Source organism: Erithacus rubecula (assembly GCF_903797595.1).
Source record: "Erithacus rubecula genome assembly, chromosome: 5".
NCBI classification, from domain to species: domain Eukaryota; kingdom Metazoa; phylum Chordata; class Aves; order Passeriformes; family Muscicapidae; genus Erithacus; species Erithacus rubecula.
Genome location: NC_136687.1, coordinates 62,861,582 through 62,884,128, shown reverse-complemented (window position 1 = coordinate 62,884,128; position 22,547 = coordinate 62,861,582). Strand labels below are relative to the sequence as shown.

The 22,547-nt window shown below is 38.4% G+C and overlaps 1 protein-coding gene across 9 annotated transcripts in view; it reads right to left on the bottom strand.

Annotated features, from left to right (window-relative positions):
- The window catches only part of LOC306802062 (uncharacterized protein), a 116,757-nt gene that overhangs the window by 90,819 nt on the left and 3,391 nt on the right, over positions 1 to 22,547 (bottom strand). For 8 of the 9 annotated variants that reach the window (XR_013774261.1, XR_013774262.1, XM_079305802.1 and 5 more), the window contains exon 2: positions 7,188 to 7,239. The gene's annotated coding sequence lies outside the window, so the exon portion shown is untranslated. Of the gene's footprint in view, positions 1 to 3,071; positions 3,157 to 7,187; positions 7,240 to 22,547 lie in introns of all 9 variants that reach the window. The other variant, XM_079305806.1, reaches the window with a different exon arrangement.

Here is a 22,547-nt window from a genome sequence, read left to right as displayed (position 1 = left end):
AAACTCAGTGATAGGCTGCAGTTAAAGTATTCTCAGCTGCAAACCTCATCTGCAATGGCTCAGCTTTGCCCTTGTGTATTTAGCAATTTTAATTAAAATCTCACATATTTCTAAGTAATTTTTGCTAATATGTTTCTGTTCCAGTTTCAAGCAATGAAACAGGGTCTTACTCAGACCTCTAAAACGATCAGTAAGTTCCATAAAGTGAGTGCTGTCAAAAGGCCAAAGCCATAAAACTCGTGATTCTCTTACACAATGTGAACTGAGCATTAGAAAACATCCTGTGGGGAATAACCCTATGCTGGCAAGTAGAAAGACAGGATGGCTTAATGACCCTTTTCTATCAATTTATATGATGTTATCAGTGCTGTACTTGACCTTATAATTAGGGTAATTTAAAGAAATTGCAATATTTTTAAATACCCAAGAAGGTGAAAGCTTGGAGATCATTAAACCATCTGACCTTATCTCCTGCTGCAGAAAGTATCTTTGTCCCATTCCTTCCACATTTCCAAAACTGAAATTAAGAATTATTCCTGGACCTTCTAAATGTCCTTGCTCAAGCATGACTCCCCTCTAGAAAGAAGCAGGAAGAAACTGAGGCAAAATCATTCCCCTATCCCAGTCAGCACTGCCAACCACAGAATGAACACCAGAACTGATTTACTCCTGCTGGAATTTTCTCAGGTGGAAACATTTCACTGTTGAGATCATGTTCACCTGTCCATAGTAGCACACAGCTGGAATAAATCAATTGGAATGAAACTCGTGTCTCTCTTCACTGGGATCGTACAAATGGAGCAAAGAAGAAAATTTGTCAAATTATCATCTTTGATAGTGCACCTCAAGCCATAACCACTCACTTCTCCATTCTGCTTGGAACTGTTTCCTTTCATTAAGATAAATTTTCCCAAACAGCCTCTATCATGGAATTATTTTGCCCTCACACTCAATGATTCAACTCCCCCACATCCTGAAAGGAAAACAGCTGTCTACACCCAAACTGCCTCACTGGTCCAGCAGAACTACTGTAAGCAAGTCCCAAATTCTTGTTATTGTTTTATTTGGAGACCTAGGGAAGATTATGGAGCAAAGCATCCTCAGCTTGAGCCTCCTGGGGCACAATATTGATTCCTTCCAACCACAGTGAGTTACAAAACATCTGACTCGTGCAGTTCTTGGTGGATGAGCTGCCTTGCCAAGTAAGCAAGAAGATTAAATTAAATAATATAACTCAAAATATGAAATATCCTCCACTGTTCCAGGATCTTTTTCCTCACTGGTTGTAAGTGAAGGCAGAAAGATGATCCTGCCACAGACTGCTTTCAGAACTGGGTGTGCAGCTGGCAGGTACTCAAGCCTGTATTTAAAAATAGTGTCGGGATGAGGGAGAACTGAGAGGAGGGGGAAAAGAAGGGTTGCTGAGAAGGGTGGGATATTTTGGGCTAAAAAAAGACTTTGTAATCAAATTAGTTTTGTTTTTTCCTGGGGAAATGGGGGGTAGGGGAAGAGAGAAGGAGGAAGGGAAGTGTTTTACAGTTTCTCCAAAGTCATTGAACGAAACAAAACCCTTCCAAACCTAAAATATGTGAAATCTAAATACAAGAAGTGTTTAAAAAAACAAAGCACTGATAATTTCTCCCTCAGTAGTGCATGGAGAAGCTCTGTAACTGAGAAGACAAACACTAGGTGTACAGAAAGAACATGAGTAAAATGGTTTTCCCTCTTGGAAACTGTATCTGCCCAATATGCCTTTTAAACACATACCCAATAGATTTACTGAGGGTCTTCTAATGGTCTGACAGGTAATTAATAACAACAAAAGCTATTCTACATAAAAGAGCACCACATCAAACTTCTAAGTCCTGATAAATCCAGAGCAAATATGTTAATTTAAAAGGAGCAGGCCAACTGAAACTGAGGATGGTATTTCACTTTTCAATATATTGCTAGGGTAGGAATATTTTCTTTGTAACTAAAGTTCCTCAGAGATGCCTTCTTATTGATTAAAAAAATACATTTTTATTACCTGACTAGCAGACCATACTGCTTTTATTAAAGATTATTCCTCTGACAATACCTTTTTTTTTTTTTCCACTTTTTTAGCCCCTTTTTTGGAAAGTTATTTAAAGCACATAAAGATTACTTAAAATATGGGTCTACAGATATCAGTCTTATAACACTAACTGTATGGCCCCAAGAGACAGGCATGGGGAATAGTAACATAGTATAAATTGCATGGCAAAATGAAGAGAGTAATTAAAAGAACCTTTATATTGGGAGAGAATCTTAAAATGGTTTTAAAAGGACTGGAAGAATGCCAGAAAACCTTCTAGTGAGCAAGGTTGCCTTTAATAAAATGTTGCCTAAAATTTGCTAAATTAGCCATAGGCCCATCCTGCTTCTTTTAAATCAAATTAGAATTAAAAACTGGGAAAGAAATATTACATTTAGGAGTAAAGGATGAGAATCACTTTTAAACATGAGAAATATGCTGCAGTTACCTGAGTGCCAGGCAGAGGTGCACTTACCAGTGGTCTCTATTCCCAGCTGTGCTTTCTAACCCATTTGCTTCACTCTCCTTCCCTTGATATCTCATCCATAAATAACATCATTGAACTATTTTACCTCCTCAACACAAGAGAATCAAGAAAATAGTAGAAACTATTAGGAAAAGTAAAAAGCATCATAAAAGCACCAGCTAGCATCTGAGAGCTTCAGACAGGCAGGAGACCCTTGTTATCACCAAACCAAGAGTCAGAACAGCAATACTGTAAGAAACATGTTGGAATTTCAAGGAAAAGAATGATCAAGAACTGAGAAGGGAAACCCTACAAAAGATCAATTTTTAGTTTACAGAAACTCTGGGCATTAGCTTGTGCTCTCATTTAAGTCAGAAGAATAAAAAGATCTGCCAGATATAAAATGTCAGATAGGAAGTATTTTAAAATAGAAGCCTTCCTTCCAACAAAATGCATTTTCCAAATCTCTTATTGTGCTCTTCTCACATACTCATTACAGCTCTCTGTCCTGCTTGTTTATAAAAATATACTCACTGATTTGCTTTTTACCTTGCTTCTCAGTCTGTCCACCACGATTCATTCTTGTCTCTGTAATACTGGGTCTTGTATCAAGATTAAACCCAGATGAGAGTTCCTGAAAAAAAACAGAAATTAATTCATTCATGAATTGGACCCATCTGCCAACAAATGTAATGAGATTGAAAGCAATAATACTCTAATTTCACTATTGCTCTGTAAAATAATACTCCTTTCTTTCTAGAAGGGTTGTTGGGTTTTTTTCATCTTCAAACTGGAATTCAAAGAATAGGAAATTCACACTTCAACTTTATTCACCACAACCACATCATTTGAAGGGAAGATAGTCTCAAAGATGAAGACTGGGGGGAATTTCAGGTGACAAATTAGGTGGGAGACCAGGTTCCAGTTGAAGGACTATCCTACCACCATAATAGGGCTGAAGCTCCAGGGCCTCTATCTTTTAGTGATCTGATGGCAGATCTACCAGCACAGGCACACAGCACTGCAAATATTGCAAGACCATTGCCAGAATTGCAGCTTTTGGGGGTTTCCTTACTTCTCAGATACATGTAGACATGCTTAAACCTGTGCTCAAAGCAACACTCAGGCAAAGGAGACTTCCCCAAGTACCTCTGTGTGAAAGAACAGAACAGTGAAGAAACACCATCATCAACTTTTTCACTGCAGCCTTTAGGCACTTCCAGTATAATGAACCAGAAATGTTGGATACTCTCATATTGCACGTCCTTTTAGTAATTAGCAGACAGAAAAATGCATTTCAGGGAAATGAAGGAAAAGAGAGACAGAAATCAATGCCATAACAATCAGTCAGTGTATCTGGATGCTTTGCTACCTCATCAAGGAAGAAGGGATGTGGGTGTTTAATGTAAAGAAATGAAAAAGCAATAGGAAAGTTCTGGGAAATTTGTCAAATAGCATATTGGTTTGTTAGGGGTTTTTTTACTAATGTCTTAAGGAGAAAACAGCTGGCCTTTGTGGCTTTACTCAGATACCCAGATTTCCAGCAGCAAATAGGCACTGGTAAATGAAAAGCATCTTTTGCAAATCTTAACTCTTTAACACTTTCAAGGGGTATCATTTGATTTTTTCCACTAGTATAAGAGTACCAGCAGAAATAAAGCCAGTACTCCTGTCTGCACTTTACATATAAGAATTTTTCTCAAGGACACTTTAAATCCACTTAAAATACACAGCATTTACTGTATACTGGTGACTAATGAAACAAAAATTTGTGTATTGCTAAATTCTAGACTTGATCAACATTTACATATATGAAATAATACATATTTTCTTGCCAGCAAAATATACAATCTGACCAAAACTGGAGCTCTTTAAGAAAGGTTTCATTTCCTGGAGGTCATTGGCACCTACATATTTTAGAATACAGCTCTTCTCATTCAAAAAATATGAGTTATTCCACCTCCTGAGCAAGCCAACAATGCTCACCAGGAGTTCCTTCAGCCAGAGCTTTAGAGCAAAGCAATGCACTGACACAAAGAAACATCTTCTGGGGCAAAAGTGTGCTCTCTTGCACAGAGAGGTACTAGATGTAGCTACAGGGATGTTCTATTGTTTTCCCACCAGTGTATCTATGGTAGAAGGAAAGAAAAAACTGTGATCTTCAAGGAGAAAGCAACAAATATGACCAAGGGACAGCCTTCCAGCACTAGCTCCAGGAGGAAAATTAACCCAAAGGAGAAAAATCTGGAATTTATAAAAGCCATTAGCTACCAAATATGTGACCACAGAAATTGCCAACACCAACTATGCGACCACAGAGTCCAGAGTATTTTAATCACAGCCTTTCCCAATTTAGAGCCAGAAGCACTAATGTAATATATCTAAAGCAGGCCAATCTATCACATGGCAAATCCCAGCAAGGAAAGGAGCACTTTGCCTGCCTTCCCCCACCTGGCAGTGGCAGGGCTGGGCAAGGTGCTGGCTGCCAGCACCTTCTGGGGGACTGGCAGCGTGGGCTGTCTCGCTGGGGCTGAGCTCTGGCCAGCTGGCACCAGCTGGGACCACTTTCTGCTCCCCTCTCTCTGCTGAGCTCCTCCAGCTTTTTAGGAAATTATTCTACATTTCTTCCCTCTGCCCAGATTAGTCTTTGGCAGCCAGGAAAATAAAAACAGTGGAAGGAATATAGAAGGACTGCTTTTATGACACGGCATTTTTAAATATTTATAGCAACAGACTGAGAAATGTCCTCTCATAGAACAATCAAACATCAGATGTTAATATCTATTGCTTCTTAGGTAATAGAACAAACCTGTTTCTTTTTAAATTCCACAGAGCAGCATATTTGGGTCACCTATCTTGCTGTTCTTAAACATACATGTATTTTTAATAAAATCAAAAAGAACCTGCGTGGCGCCAGCCACCTTCAAGTACAGGCAACCACGTGAGAAGTGCAGGGAAGACTGATCACCTCCTCCCCTGGCTTCCTCCCCTCACCACACACCAGGAGCCAGAGACAGGAGCTCACAGCATGCCAACACAAACACGGGAATTACCAACATCAAGCGTCATGGCAGGATAAAAAAAAAAAAAAAAAAAAAAAAAAGAGGAACAGGAAAGCCCTCTGGGGGTGGGCTAGTCTGGGTGCAAAATTCTGCTGTGTCTGGCTTTCAAAGGGTACGTGTCAGAGCTGCTGATCCATCTTATTAATCAGGGAACAACCCAAGCCAAGGAATTGCCAGGAGGCTGTCAGGACAGTCCCAGCAGTTCTGTTCCCCCAAGGTCTTTATGCTACCAAATTGGAAATTGCACTCCCAAACTTTTTTCTGATCTCCAACATTAGCATGTGTTCATTGAAGTAAACAAAACACTTAATGAGTACTATTAGCATTGCCCAATTTTAAACCCAGGTTAAAAAGAACTAATTCTGGAATATCAGTTTATATACTTTAGTACAGACAAAAAAGATTTATTGCTTTTTTAGTAACAAGTCTCCCTACGCAGCAGCTGGTGATAAATTATTCCAGACAAGAAAGTCTAAGAGGTAAGGCCAGCTTTGCTGATCACAGCTCAATACCTGTGCATAATGCCAGCCTTGTCTTCACCACCTTGTGGCAATTTAATTTTCTGAATGTATCTATCTGCCCATACAGTTTAGCTGCATGTGTAAGAACATCTGCAAAAGTAACACTCACTGGCTTCCAACACATTTCATGTTCTGCTATTTTCCAGCTATGCAGTGAATTAGTTGCTGTTATATTCCAGTCTTGGCGGGCAAAAGAGATTCATTTTTAAGATGTGTTAGTTCAATTAAGTTAATATAAATTATTTGAAAAACACTATTAGGATGCTGACACATGAAAACCTTGCTTTACTTACTGGCTGCTGCCATTAAAATGAATGAACAAGCAACTTTTTTTAATACAGTCCCATTGAAAACTGAAAATACAGAATGACTTTTCATGGTGGGTTTTTTTTTTTTTTCTATAAATTGAGTGGAGGTGTGAGATAGATACTTATTCTTAAGCCCCATATCAGTATTGAATGAATATTTTTTTTCTTTTTTCCCTCCACTCCAGCAGCCTCTTGTCAGTGGCCTCCTCTGAAAGGAGCATCACAGGAGTCTATCAGAAGCTGCCTGACAGTAGCATTTACTGAAACACTTGAAATTAGGGGGAGGTTTTAGCTCATTCAGGCAGAGGCAGCTGACTATGAAATGGCAACACAGGAATCTGAGGGGAAATGAACTCCATGCAAGAAAAATGAGAGGCAAAAAGACAGACTTCTCAGAGTCCAGCAAGGCAGTAACACAGAAGTGTGTGCTGCCAGTATAAGTCTGCAGAGACAAGCACAGAAAAACTGACTCTGGTGACAGACCAGGCGTCACAGTGGGGATCAAACCACTCTAGTACACATTATTAAATGACCCAGAACTAGCCCTTATTGAGACACACAGAACTTGCCATGCAAAATTAGCTGTTTTTGAAAGAGGGATGGTTCTCAGCCATTACAAACAATGAAAAATCAAAACTTGTCTACTGAAATCAAATGAGGTAAAAAGAGCTACAGATTTAAAAGTGAGAGTTATTGATATAGATATTCTTTTTCCTTTTTATTTTGGCAACAAGTGTAGGAACTAATATGATAGTGTAAAAAAAGGGCTCTTACCTCTTTGAGAATATTCACAACCAGTAGATGAATGGGTAAAGACTCAGCAATCCTGTAAAAGAAGGATTATGTGTATCAGTCAATATGTAATTGAAAAGATCCAATGTGTAGCTATTTCAAATACTGAAGGAGCAACTGCTGCACTGAATTTGTTCTTATCAGCAGGAAAAACTTTTTCTAAAAAGACAGAAAAGAACTTCAGGAGAAAAGCTAGTTACTTTTGCAATCACTGAGGAAACCCTTGAAATGAAAAATGCAGATCTGAAAATCTTCTCTGTTCATAACAGGGTTACCCTGATCTTGAGAAAAAAAGCATATTATTCTGAGAATACCATACTGAGCAGAGGTTTGAACAAAATGGGTAATAATATATCAACAAGTCACTGCCACAGAAAAACAGGCATTTTGTTTCTCAAAAGATACAGAGTGGTCAAATAAAAATGTGAAGGGATTTATGTTTTCTAATAGACAAAGAATCTCCAAGACAAGGCTGATGCAGAATTATTCTACAAAATTAACATATATCTGTATCTATTGTAAATATCAAAACTTATCACGTGCTTCTTTCCCACTCTGCCACTTGAGATCCACACAGCTTCACCAGGAAATACAAGTTGCAAAGGGAAATAATTGCTACATACAAAATGCATTTTATATTTTGAGAGAAAATTATGCAAAGGTACAAGTAAAAGTTGTATCAACACTGAATTCCTGATTGTTCTTCCAGCACCACCTCCCTTCAAGCCCCTCTACTAATTTTGTACCACCACAACATGATAGTAAGGAACCTTTTTGATACAAATAAGTTTGCCCAAAACTAACCACCCATCACCAGGATTACTCCAAAGTGAGCGATGAAAGTGAACACAGCAAAGGGATACAGGCTGGTGAGAGGCAACCTGAGGAGATGATGGAGTACACCTGCTCCTGATGGTCAAGGAAAAGACAAATATTCCTTGGAGCAGCAAACTGTATAGGAACTTCTTTTTTTCTCCTAATCCAGACCCAAATCTAGCAAGAGTATCAGATTTACAGTTGGAGGAAAGACTGTTCTGGTAGACTTTACTGGCACTAGTCACACAGTAAAATTTTCTACAGTGCAAATCAAGGTATCACAGTTTGTCTTTAAATTCTGCTCTCTGCTAAATGCCTGCAGCCAGAGCTGAGCATGGTTTTGCTTGCATACTAAAAAATACACACACACACATATATATACACACAGAGATATATATATATATATGTATAGCTCAGCCATTTCAGCTCCTCCACGGAGGAGGTGAAATTCCCTGCTACCTCTGAAACACAGCAGTTGCTCTAACTAAAAAAGGTTAATAAAAGCAAAATGCTTTTTAATATAAAAGCATTAGGTTTATTGTCTTCATGTTGTGTGGCAGCTAATTTTATTACACAGCCATGTAAGTATAAAATAACAATTTGCAGTTGCACCTGCTCAGGTGATGAGGCAAAGGACTGTGGCAAGGAACACAGGCAACTCTTGGTGAAAGCAGACACTCCACCTGATTGGCACAGGATGACCAAAACCTCTATAATGGAGTCATCCAAACAAAACTCCCACCATGAAAACAATGTTTTAGACTTTCTTCTCACAATATTCCAATAAAATAAAATTAAATATAAAACCATCCACCTTGATTTCTGAATAGTAATAGATCCCAGAATCCCATTTGACAAGAGTGCCAAAACTGCTTGAATTTTTCCTATCTAGAAATAATATGCAGAAAAAGCAGTGCTGAAGTCCAGTTGTCCAGATTTTTTTAAATACTGTATTATTTATTTCTTTCACTTTTTGAATAGCTGACTGAGACAATGGAAATCCCCTGTCACGTTTATCTATTCCTGGATCCCTGTTATTTGTCCTTGTAAACACACACGAGCATTATCACACTCTAAACACTTAGGCAAACTGTCAGTGTCCCAGGAAAACAGCACTGTGAAAAAATGAAAAAGACAGGAGTCTCTGAGTTTGTATTATTTACTTATTTCCAGGCATTAACTTTTAACAAAGAATCCTATGGAAAAGCCATTTTCAGATATCAATTAGGAAATTAAAAAGTAACATTGCTGAGCGGACATTTGTTTTCTCCATAGGAGAGAGGAAATCATCCACCCCTGCACAATCAAAAATTAAAGAGCATATGTGTGTTGGTATTTTTATGTTTGGAAGGGGAGTTCAAGGAGAAGGGGGCTTAGAAAGAGTATGGCTAAAGAATGAAAGCAAGGAAGAGCAGTGGGTTTGGAACAGGAAAAAAATCTCTTTTCTCAGAAGAGAGAGACAATTCCTCATGAGTGCATATTGCACATATTCAGGCTGAGTTTGTTCTGGAAGGTGTTAAGTGTCCTGGCTTGGGTCCAACAAAGCACTTAATCACGTACTTAACTTTAACTACAGCCACAGTCCTGAAGGACATCAATTAGGCTGATTTTTAAAAGACTACTTGAAAACATTTGAAGTCACAGACTTGTAAGTCCTGTTGAATTGGAGTGAATTGAAGCTTTTAAAGCCTCCTATTCTTTGACAGGTAAAGGCAAAAGTTATTAGAGCCAGAGCTGGAGGAAATTTAGTTTGAAAATTGTCTGCCTTATAGCTTTCATGAAAGTTATGTATTTCTCATTATGATTAAAAATTCCAAAAATGTTCATCCTTCCTGTTCTGTTACTAAGCCAAACAGGAAGAAAAAGTAACCCTCTCCCTCTCCTCATTCTCTAATTCTCCATTTTCCTTTTTTTCTTCTTTTTTTAATTCAATATATTTGGAGTTTATCCTTTAATTTGGGGAAATTACAAAGTACTTTTCCCAGAAGGAAAAAGAGAAAATGAGCAAGTCATTAAAATGTCTACACTTTTTATTTAAAGGTCCGAAGTGTAGCCTGATGAAAAGAAATATTTTTGTTTCAGGTGTGAGCATGTGTAGGATTGTAATTTTCTGATTTTTGAATTAGAAAGCTTTAAAGTCTTTGTAATCAAAATTGGCACTAGTTTACAATAAAATAGCACTCTGAAAGACTAGATGTCCAGAATAAACATCAGTAGCACAAGAACTGCAAACCTAAGTGCAACGAGGGAGCCAAGTTTATCTGACTCTCAGCCCAGGGAATCCTGCTGCCCGCCAACCAGTGCCACTTTCTCCTACAACTGTGCTTTATATTGCTGCAGGACAGCTGGCACAGAAACTAATCCCTAAAAGTCAACACACTGCCTGGCCAACTTCTGCTGCTGCACGTAGGTGAAGCAGGGGGGCTGCATAGCTGTGATCCCCCCTCACTGCTGGTGCACACACCCAATCCATGTATTTCTCCTCTTGAGGAGTTGGGTGCATGATTAACATAAGCTAAAACAATTTGAGCACAATGTTAAACACTGTAGCTCTCTACATATTTGAATATTCTTCACCCAGACTTGGCTTCCTGGCATATATAAACAAATGTTGTGCAAACTTCCCTATAAAACCAGAAAAACTTAGAGTTTAAAATATATCTCCGAGCCTCTTATTCCCAGAAGAAATTCTGGAAATGCAGAATGTCAGGTGCAAAGAAACAAGTTTCAGGACCCCAGACAAGGCAAAAACATTTTATACATATTATCAGCATATTGGCTGTAAATGTCTTCCAGTTGACACATTCTGTCAATAAAGGTTTTGTGTAGACAGACTAAACCATCCAACAGGACAGAAAGTGTTTGAGAATTTCAGATACTTATATTAGTTATGTTTACTTTCCATTATTTTGAAACCTATAGCTAGTTATAGCCACACTGTTTCCTCATATAAGTACCACATTTAAAGATGATAACCTCAACTTACTATGACCCCAGGGTTAATTTTTTTTCTTATCTTTCTAGTATTAATCCCTGATGTAAAATTTTAGCTCCTCTTACTATTAAAAAGGCAATTACATATCAAATCATCTTAATGGCCAATGAAATCTTAAAAATATAATGTGATTGACACAACACTTTTCTTATTCCAGTGGAAAAGGTCAACAGTTGTATTTAATTTGTGACTGTATAAACTTCAGCTATTCCATAATTCCATTCCAGTGTTGTATTCCATACAACACACATCAATACAAGAGCTTAATATTGGTGCAAAGACCTAGAATCATCATTCTGCTTTTCTTGACACTCATTTCTGAATGTCATCCCATCTCTCATTGCTTGGTTGTTCATCCATGTTAAGAAAGGCAAGGCTAGGGAAAAAAAAGCAAGGCTAGGATGTTTTCAGCGATTTAATATAGGTAAACCCTGCACAGAGAGATATTGGTGCAGGCAGAGGATTATTGGACCTGTGCTGTAGTCCAAGTCTTTCAAGCCTCAGTATATTTACAGCAACCCACACATTAAAAAAAAAAAAAAAAAAAAAAAAAAAGTTTAAATGGATATATGCAGCAGCAAAACAGAAGCAATGACCAAACTTTCCTCTCTACCTTCCTGTCTTATCTAGATTCAGACAGGTGCTGAACTCTTTGCTGTCTTGTTTCAAAGACTTTATATGTCTGCACAAGAAAAGTGAAGCTCATGCCCTTCCACAGAACTTTTGCTTGATCTTCCTAGAATGATGCAGTTATGACAAGCCTATCACTTCTATGGCTCCTCATATTCACCATCAGGTACTTTCATCAGCTGATTCCTTGACTTGGTTAAGTGATCTTTGCTTATTTGAGATGCACAAGCTGCTTCTCTACCACCAATGAAAATGGCTGCCAAGGTTATTTCTGATGCTACCAGTTCTTCACAGGAACCTACAAATGGCCCTATTTAATTTCTTCCAGGATGACAGAAGGATGGATTCACTAATGTTCTGTTGAGCAGTCAGACCCCCAGCACCAAACACAGAGCCATTCACCTCCCCAGGCACAGGGAATTCAGGCAGAGCACTACCAAAACCTCATTACCTAGGTTCAGGAGGCAAACACCATCTCCAAATCCCAGACAACACACTAATAAAACATGACCTATACTCCAGCAGTTTTCCAAGAGCTCTTAAATCCACCCCCCTCTGCACAGCGTTCTGAGAAAGGCTAGTGCACAGGACAAATAAACATCAGCCAGCCCAGGAATCAGTGCTGGCATATTTTCTGTGTTGCTTGCAAAGCAGCAGGCATCCCCCTTTGTTGCTGATGCAGATTGTTTCCAAGCTCTCAGCATGTCTTTTTCAGCCACTTGCTCCTGAAACTTAAAAGCAAAACAGTGCACACTTAATTTGAAAAATGCCTTGCAGATTCCATAGCAGAAGGGGTTGAGTAGGTTGGAGGGGGTAAAAGAAACTGTTTCACAGTGTTATTGAGGCCATGTGTGACAGGCTAAACAAAACCTCCAGGCAGTTCTGTCACAAGTTATTTTCACTTCTTAAAATTTGCACAACCAAGTGGGTGGCCATATGTCTATCTCTTCTCCTGCTCTTTCAACAAATGAAATGAGGAGGATTTTAATCTTTTTTAATAGTTTAGTTCGTAACAGTTCTGCCTTTATTGTTTTCAGATTGAAAATGTGCAACTGAACAAGTTTCCTTGTTAAACGCAAAAGCAGATGATGCTCATGCTGATGAGGCTCCTTGCACTATGGGATTCCTTCTACATATCAGGCTATATTTATCTTTCAATCCTCTAAGAAAAAGGTCATGTAGTGTCTGACACGTATCATGGAATCAGAGTGTAAATGCAGGGCCAGAACACTAGCTTGTGTCCAAGGTATTCAAGGAAAAATAATCAGAATCTGAAAAAAGTGTGCAGTAAAATAATAAGCCAGACTCATTCCTCTTTCCTTTTCACACTCAAACTAAGGTAAATATTAAGATAAATACGTTTTTTTTTCTCCCCATACTTGTAAAGGACAAGGTTGGGGCTGCCTTCACAGTCTATGCAGACCAAACAGAAAGATGACCAGAAGTCTTGGTCTTGATGGCATATACATTGATGGGACAGAACTCCAAAAAGGATATTTGGAGGAAAGAGCCCCAAGAAAATCTAAAAGAGCTTCACCTCTCCAGTCAGTCTTAGGGCTCAATCTGTCAAAATGGGTTTTTCCTTCTGTCTGCTGATTAACATGACTTAAAGTTTTTTCTTTTACAAGCACACCGAAGATGGACAAGCACAGATTTAACTCGACAATCAACTCTCCCTGAGAAACAGGAGTGGACCTTTATGATCATCTGCTATGAGTTAAGCTACTCAGAACTTCTGATTGAGCAGTGGACACCACCTTCTCCTCATTCCAAAGCACCTAGCCTACATAGAAAAGCAGTTGTTTGAGAATAAAGCAAGAAATCCATATACATTTTTAATGCCTGCTATAATGAATTTCCAACTATGGAAAGTGAAAAGACATTTCATTCAAACTGTTCAGCATATCTACAAGATATTAAACTGAAGTTCTGGTAAAACAATCATTTATCCCATTCCCCTTTTAACTAAAAGCTAGTCAGTCTGTGCTTAGGGACAAGGACTGAGAATACCATTCTTCAGAGAGGGGTTTTTGCATACAACACAAAATATTAGAAAGGTTTTGGATTTAGTGTTGCTCACAGGGACTCTGCCTCCTGGAAATTGATATTCCAGCATGGCAATTGTCTTTACTGAATGAGCAATAAATATATATATACATACATATGTTAGGAAACAAAGAAGGAAGTTGGCCTATTTGCTTCTCTACCCTGATTCTACATTTTCCATCCTTTCATGCAAACTCCAGCTTCTTTTTGTGTTTCTCAGTCCCCATCTCTTTTTAAGTTCTTTGCCAAGGCAATGCCACTCTTATTTTCCCTCCAGAATGTACCTCCCACTCCAAGCACCTATCCTGCACAGCATTCCTTTGGTGTGTCCTTACTTTAACACTCTGTGTGGCCCCCATTTCATCTTCATTTCCTAAATGCTAACTCATCCCATCATCATCATCTCTACCTGTAACAGAATTTTCCAAGCCATTCCAAGCTCTTTATAGTTCTTAAAATATTGTGACCAACCTCTAGCAGTGATTTTTTCCCCCAACCCAGTGCAGACCTTGTTGTCTCCCAACACCAGAATAGTTCCCAGTGCCCCATGTCTGCATTTAGCAAAGCCAACAGCACTTCTACCACTGCTTTCAGCAAAACCCAAATTGAGTCTTTACATTTCAACATAACCAGATGATGTCTACTTAGCATGAAATGTAGTTATTGTCCAAGATTTGTATGTTCCAAGCAATTTTTTAGCATAATAAATTTTAAACCCATTGGGTTTAAGTGTTTGGAAATCATCTGCTAGTATATGTAGCAAGTTCACTATGTTCTTACTTTCACTATCTATGCAGAGCTAAGGAATTACAATTATGAAAGGGCTCTATTCTGTAAGCTTATTAAAAGTTAATATCCACCACAACACTGTCTCTATGGCTTTTTAAGAGAGACAAACTTTCTGGCATAAGTAGACTCAATCTTGTTTCCTCCAAAGCACTCACACAGGTGAAAGTCACAATTTTCCTGACTTTTCTTTCTTTTCCAAACCAATGCAGCATGAGAGAAGGTAAGTATTTCCCCAGGCAGATGGGCCACAGACAGGTTATATGACATCAAGGCTTATTCCTCAGAGGCAGTGAGCAAGCAGCAGAGGATGATCTTCAGTTTCTGGGTAAAAACCACCTTCTCAAGAGCAGAATCCTTTACACTAGCACATTGCTCATCACTTCCATCCTGCTTTGGTTTAATGAACCAACTACTCATGGCAATAAGCAACAAGAGGATCTAATTTGACTATTACTAACCTTTTACATTTTATTCAATCATTACATCAGAATAGGCATTTTACTTTTGTTTCACATTACAACAGAGGACCTTGGCAAAATAGCAAAATTAAGCCAATTGAGAAATAACTAGCTTAAATTTAGATACACCAACAAATCATGCTGCATTTCAACAAATGTAAGAAAGACATGGGATTTTCCTTTCCTCTGAGCAGCTGCAAGCATTAAAAAAAGGGAATGATGCAACCTTCATTAATAAAACTTGTTTTTTAGAAATCTCTTCTTGTGAACAGATTCAACATCTGCAAGAGATACCCAAAACATAGTATTTGTGCTGCACTTCCCTTTTACCATTCACATGTTGTACATACTGAAATATGTTATCAAGTAGGTATGAACACACCATGCTCCCAAATTTTCTTCTGACAAGTATCTATGTATGTTACAAACAATCAAATACAAGGTAAAAGTATAGTACAGATACTGCAGCAAAGGAAATTCATTACATATCTCCTCTGGAGAACTCTGCCTAAAAGTAACTTGATAAAACAACAAATAACTGGCCAGGACTTTAGTCGGTGATGTGAAGGAATTTCTCATTGCCCCATTTGCAGTATCTGAAGCAAGAAATAACAGAGGGTCCTCATTAAGGACCCAACACCTTGAGCAGCATCCAGCATAACACAGAAATTTAAACTCAGCAATTCACAATGGGCAGCAATTCATCTGGCCAGCTCACACCTCAGATAACTATCTGCTAAATCCAGACCAACATAATACTCCAAGGGGCAGTGAGACAGCCAAAAGATTCTCAGCTAAAGAAAACCAGGAAAGAACACGATGTTCCATAGCCTGGCTAACCTAGACAACATCTCCCAGACATTAGCATGAAATTAAACAGAGAGAGTGAGGTTGAATCACTTCCAGTGTACAGATGCTGCCCGAGTGAAATGTGACAGGTGACCTACAACATAAAAAATGCACTTAACTGTAAAAACTAGAAAGTGAAGCTAAGTATGAGAAAAATTAAAAGCTGTTCTTGGATACGCAGTAAAAAACACACTGACATAATAAATGGAAGAAGGAACACAAAAGTACCCAGCTGTTGAAAAGCTGCACTGTTAAGGTACAAAGAAATCAACATGTTTTCTAAAGAAAAAAATCCCTCACAACATGAATGAGCTCAATAACACTCAAAACAATATTATTTATTAGAAAAAATCATCAATTCCAGTGCCTGAAGCAAAAGGTTTGCAGTTTATTCCATCATTCCTCCAAATCCAGGGATTAGAGAAACTTCTTAAAAAAATTCCTTCCTTGCCTTATGGTCCTTGAGCTACACCAGGGCCAAAGTTTACTGCTCACAGTGAGTATGTGAACCCCTGCAGTGTCACCATGCACTCAGAGAGAAAAGGACTCCTGATGGTGAACAAAGAGTTGGGGCAGTTGCCTGATGTCTGAGCAGGATGTTCTCCACTCAGTGATACAAACTCTGCTTTTGTTCAAACAGGAATTAAGAGGGGAAAATGGCAGAAATTAATAAGAGGGGTGATGAGGAGAAACGCTGGGCTGTGCACACATTTAGTCCGAGCAACATCAACTCTAGGTGTGGTTCAAAATTCACATTTACTCTTTATTAAAGCCATGCACTGGATTTATGGCTCTCAATGAATTCTGTATCCAAAAGGGACACATTAGATGATTAAAAATTAGTTGGATTTCTTTCCTTCTCCTGTAGCAGTGCCAGCAGGAGAGGTAACAAAGGCAGTCCCTGGCCTTCAGGCACTGCACAGAAGTGGGATGCACAGATGCATACTCATGCAGTCAAACTGCAGTTATTTAATTCAGGGCCTAAGACATGAAACTAGGCTGCTTTTAATAAATCATGGACAGGGATGAGCTCCTAACATCAGTATTCCACTCCTCCCTCATTCTATTGAGACAGTCTGGACAGCATGGATCTGCCTAATACAGGTTCAGGACTCAGATACAACAGCTCCCCAAGAAGCCATTGTTCCAACTAGCTTTCCTTTTTTACATCACACCAGGAGGAATAAAAAGAAATAAAACATATTTAGTTTATTATAATAGACAAAAGGCTAAGTGCATAGGAAGAGAAGTTGTATTTTGTAACCTTGTTCTCCAAGCTCGAATTAAAGCAAGGTCTGGTGTGAGGCAAGAGGAACAGAGAAAATGCTGAACAGAAACTGAGGAAACAAAATTTTCAAGCATTCCACACAATCATACCACTCAGGGACATTCTACAGCTCAGCAAATCACATGCTGGAATGCAATGGAGTAAGGAAATAGAGAACTGCTCAACAAAACAGGTGCTACAGCCTCTTTGCACCAAGGAGGTCCCAACTCCCAGTTAAGTGGCTCTGTAACCCAGAAAAACACTAATCTTTTTTACTTTTGGCAAGTTTATATTTCTCACACAACAGTATTTATGCAGTTCCTCTCATTATTATTTTTGCTATTTTCACTACTAGCCATAAAGTCTAGTGAAGTAGCCATTCAAGAACCCAAGATCACTACTATATTAATGATACAGAACATAGCTCTCAGAGTGTATTAATAAGGTACCAGTAGAAATCACAAAATTATGTTTCTCATAGAAAAAGTATCAAATTTTAAAAAGTGTGAAAATACTTTTTTTAAGGTGGCGGAAATTAAGTAAATTCTTAAAATTAAGTAAATTTCTGAAATTAAATATAAATAAATTTAACTGTTGCAAAGTATACAGAATACACATACAATACAATATAATAGAGTCCAAAATTTAAAAACTTAGTCATGGAAATATGGGGTAAGGGATATGTTTATTTGGAAAAATTTGTTCAGCAGAGATCTTTCCTACAAATACCTTGAATTAATTCTTCTGCCTTGATACAACCTCCTCAGAAAATAAAAAATAAAATAAAAATCATACAGGAAAAACTAGTGTTGGATGCAATCTGTTTTACTCAGACCTGATACGAAAGTCTGATTTATTCTCTTTATTTATTGTAGTAAGAAGAATGAACTAATTATTCTTCCACTCAGAGGTCTACGGCATTAATCCTTGAGTTGAATCAGAGAAAATTCAATCTCTCATGAGTTCCAACTCCATTTACATTTCTTGTAGTATTCTGTTTCAGGGACAAGTTAATGAGAAAAGTGACATACAAGCTCCTTCACTGTTTTTCATTTGGCACAAAAGAGTGTATTTCAGCAAGAGAAAAATCCATTTCTACCTGCATTAATTTAATACTCTTTCTTCACTGCATTGAAATCAAAGTCAGTGATTCTAACCATTGTTAATTGTGCTGGAAATAGAGTCCAAGAGACTTGTGAAGTCATCGAATAAAATGTAGTGACTGCCTTCACTTCAAACCACAGAATCCCTTTGGAAGAAGTCCTAAAGAAGCTCAAATCCTGAGGTTTATTTATTTAAATAGAGGCTGAGTCACCTTTTAGGATGTATTAAAATTGTGTCTAAGGTTTTAGAGGAACTATACAATACATAAGAAAGACATGGATTTGGTGTAAAGAAATGCAAAATAAAGATAATCCAGACAGGGGAACTTGATGAAGCTACTTCTCACATGCTTTAGAACCCAGATAGGAACTCCTGCGTTTTTGTCTTAGCAGATGATTACCCTCAGTGGCACAGCCAGAGGATACAAGTGCCTGTACAGTGCAGCTTTGGCAAGGGTCCCTCCCGAGGTCAGAGACCATCCACATCTCACAGAGATGCTTCAGCAATTCTTGTATATCTGAGCTCTAAAAGTCTCTTCCAGGTCTAAGAAGATGCAATTTCTCTAGTCCTCACTCCATGAGCAAAGTCCACCTTCTTGTGTTTAAGAACCATGGAGATGACAAAGCCAATTTTATTGGTTTTTAAAGGAGAATTCCTTTTCTCCATTGCCTCATGCCAATACAAAGGAGGGTTTTTTTTCTTTCTTCAATAAGCACTCAATATTTCATAACATTAAAAGCTTTTACACAGGATGAACTAGATTTAAAAGTGTATACTTCTGAGAGCTTACCTCAATATATTTTGGGACATAAAAAAAAAAGATTTCAGTGATGAGCAGTGCTATAGATGAAGCTGCTATTTTTACAAAAATAACTTAAAAGTGAGGCTAAGCATCTAAGTGCAAAACCACTTTGCCTCCTGCACCCTTTCTAAAAAACAGCAGTGATCTACACATGGGGACAATATTTACATTGTTTTTAAAAATATTGTTTGAAAGTACCCTGTTCAGTCACCCCAGTGATTGCTGAACTGATACACTCAAAGTGCTCTTACACAGATCCTTGTGCAGAAGTAGCACTCTGCAGAACATCTGGGGAAGACATATAGGGATGATATGAAAGTATATTTCATTTACTTTATTTTTTCCAGATGACCCAGTAGCAGAACCTCAGCATGTACCAGTCTGAGAATTTTGGAACAGTTTAGATGGTAACAGATCAGTGAATATTGCTGACAGTAAATGTTGATGGGGTGCACTGCCTTTGGTGCTATGTCTGAAAGAGGGAGGGCTTCACACTGCAATAAAAGAAGAATGGGAAACTTAAACAATTAAAGGTACAGAAGAAGCTGACTTGGCTGTATGTTTTGAGGCAGCCCATTTCTGAACTGTTTGAACAGGCAGATCTAAGGCTATTTTACTGTCATTCTTGAGAGCTTATTATGGCATTCAAACAGCTGCTATCTCTTAGCACAGCTCTATCAACCCTAGTTCAGTGACAATGAATTTAATGTTATGGTGATGTCACTGAAACAGGCTTGGAAATTCTTCTGGCTTTCCCATGCAACTACCTTGGTTTGTTGTTGTGTCTCCAAGCTTCACTTGCACATTTCTCAGTCCTAACCTGTGTCCACCTTACCCACATGGAACCATTTACTCATGGCAGAGTCAGGACTTCAATCCAGCCTTACACTGTGGTACATAATTGTACATCAAAGCTGTGAAGTAATTTACCAAGTTATTCCTAATTTACACAAATGAAAGTGAAAATAGGATTGTGTAAAAGAGGACAGTAAACCTTTATATTGAAGAGCAACTGGAAAAGTTAAATAAAACCAAACTAAAAAGCTCCCTCATTTAAATTGCTATAGACACAAACATATCTAGAAAAATGGGAAAAACATTCACCTTTACCATATCTAGATTAATCCCAAAATAATTTCAAATAAACTGGTGAGCAGTATTCCAGTAGCCCAATATCTGTTCTATTCTTGATCCTCCTTGCAGAGAAATCAAAATCCAAATCTAAGAATAAATATTTTTGCTAAAAATGTCAACATTATGCTATTCCAGTCGGCAAATTCCAAAAGGAAGAATTTGGTACATAAATGAAAATTTAGCATCACACATTCAAACTTGAATGCTTGAGGGAAGACATATAATATCTAATAGCTAGAGGTGTTAATATCTGAGTTAAACTGAAAAAGCTGGGTCCAAATTTTTCACACTTAGATAGTAAAAAATTTGTACATAATACTGTGTCACTGACAACATATATAAAAGGAATTCAGAAACATAGTGGAGCTAGAGCAAGGAATATCTGGAGAAGCTCAGAGCATCCTGAAGTCAAGATTATTCATTTTCCCAGAGCTGCCCTCTGTGTCAATGACCTCCTGCTGATTTAGCAATAAGGATTCCCACAAACATACTCCCTGCATGACAGCAGCCCTTGGGTATATCTGGGTCCTGCAGAAAGAAAGACTAGAGAGCCTATTGATTTCTTTCCCACCCAAACATACTTTCTTAGCAGGACCAACAAAAAAAATATATATTAAACATCACCTGAAATTTGCAAGCAGCTCATTCATACAAAGAAAACACATTTCTTTAAACTAGAGCTGGAAGAACACAAATACTTCCTTTGCTCCTGCATCAGCTTTGCTTCAATTTGGTACAGGTTTCAGATCAGTCAGATCAAGGACACAGTGAACAAATATGTACTTAATGTTCTGGCTTTGTAAATCCTTTACCTCCAGCTCCTCATTGCCACCCTCAGCAGCCTCCTCCCTGGAATGGGAACAGATCCTCTGAGCTCCAGTGAAAAGTGAGACAGAGCACCATAAACTGACAGGTGATTAAGCTGATAAATTAACACATTTTACCCTGCACTGAACAAATGAGGAATGTTTATACATAAAATTCCAACATCTCAAGTGAGAAGGCTGCAAGTCCCAAATGAGGAGCAATAACAAACAGCTGGATAGCATTTTAAATTATCTTCATTTCACATCTTTATGGTATTCACAGAAAAGTTTACATTTGATAAACTAATTAGACATTAAGCTTCAATATATATTACCTCATTGGGTTTAGGATTTGGGGTGGGATATTTTTTCTTACATAACTTACATTAATTATAATGGCTGGATGTGACAGTGTTCTTGTCTTGTGTGGAAGAGCAATAAAAACAGTTGGGGTTGGGTTTTTTTTTTTTAAATATTTGAGCAGGTTTTTTTACAAGGCTGGTCTCTGGAAAGTCTCTTTTATGGTACTTTCTAATATCTAACACAAATTTTGAAATCCTATAATAAAAAGAATATCCATTCAAAACTTAATGACAAGGTACCTTCAGCAGAAAGAATGTACTAATTCTCTACAGAGAAATTACTCACTTCAAAGGCAAAAAATGATCCAAAATGTTTTGTGCAACTAGGAGGAAAGGGGCTTTCAGGAGTCCCCCTGCAGCACACCATGTAACAATAATGGTGGGAGCCACTGCCTCTAAGACATCCCGAGAGCAGAAATCAATCATCTGGAGAGCACACGCTTAGATGTTCTCTGGGTTTATTACTCTGCCTTTGGCTGGAAGTTTGATAAAGGCTCTGGAAAGTGCAGACCCAAATCTATTTTTTATTAGAAGTTTTGGCAGCAGGACGGGTGCGTGCTTTACAATGAGCGGAGGGTGGGGGGAACGGAGCGCTGAAAAACCTCCAGTCACAGCACAGGGTTCCAGCACATCTGCCTGAGCAGCAAGGGCTGCCATTTCTGAGAGGCTTGTGGTTAACCTCATGGCATGGAATGAATTATTCCCCAGCCCCAGCCTTCATTAAACCACCCATCCTCTGAAATGTGTCGAGGAAGCCGACACATGGCCAGCCACTCATCAGCAGAACGACGGTCCATTCCTGAGACGTGTTCCTCTTGGCCAGGGTGGAACAGAGCTGCTCATCCCGTTAGGATTCAGAGCTGTTTACATTGTGTGCTGCCCAGAGGGTATGAACAACTGTCATGATTTAATTTAGACACCCTGAACGTGCACACTTTAACATTGGGTGTTCTGCAACACGCCTCGTGAGCGCCAACACTTCTCAGTGTTGTCGTGACCACACTCAAAAATATAAATCAGATATGAGGACTAAAGATGTGCTGTCTTAAATGGCCTAAAAAGGGTGAGGGCAGCTTACAATGAAACTTGCAAAACAAAAAAAGCCTTAATATACTATCTGGGCACCTCTCAAGAAAGTCTTAGGACAGAAGTGACTGGAAGGCTGAAATATTTACATATAGAAGCTTTTATGCCTCCTGTGTGGTTTATCCCTCTTGTGAGGATCACTCATTACATGAGTGATCATTGATTGCTACTATATGACACTTCAAATGAGAAAGAGAG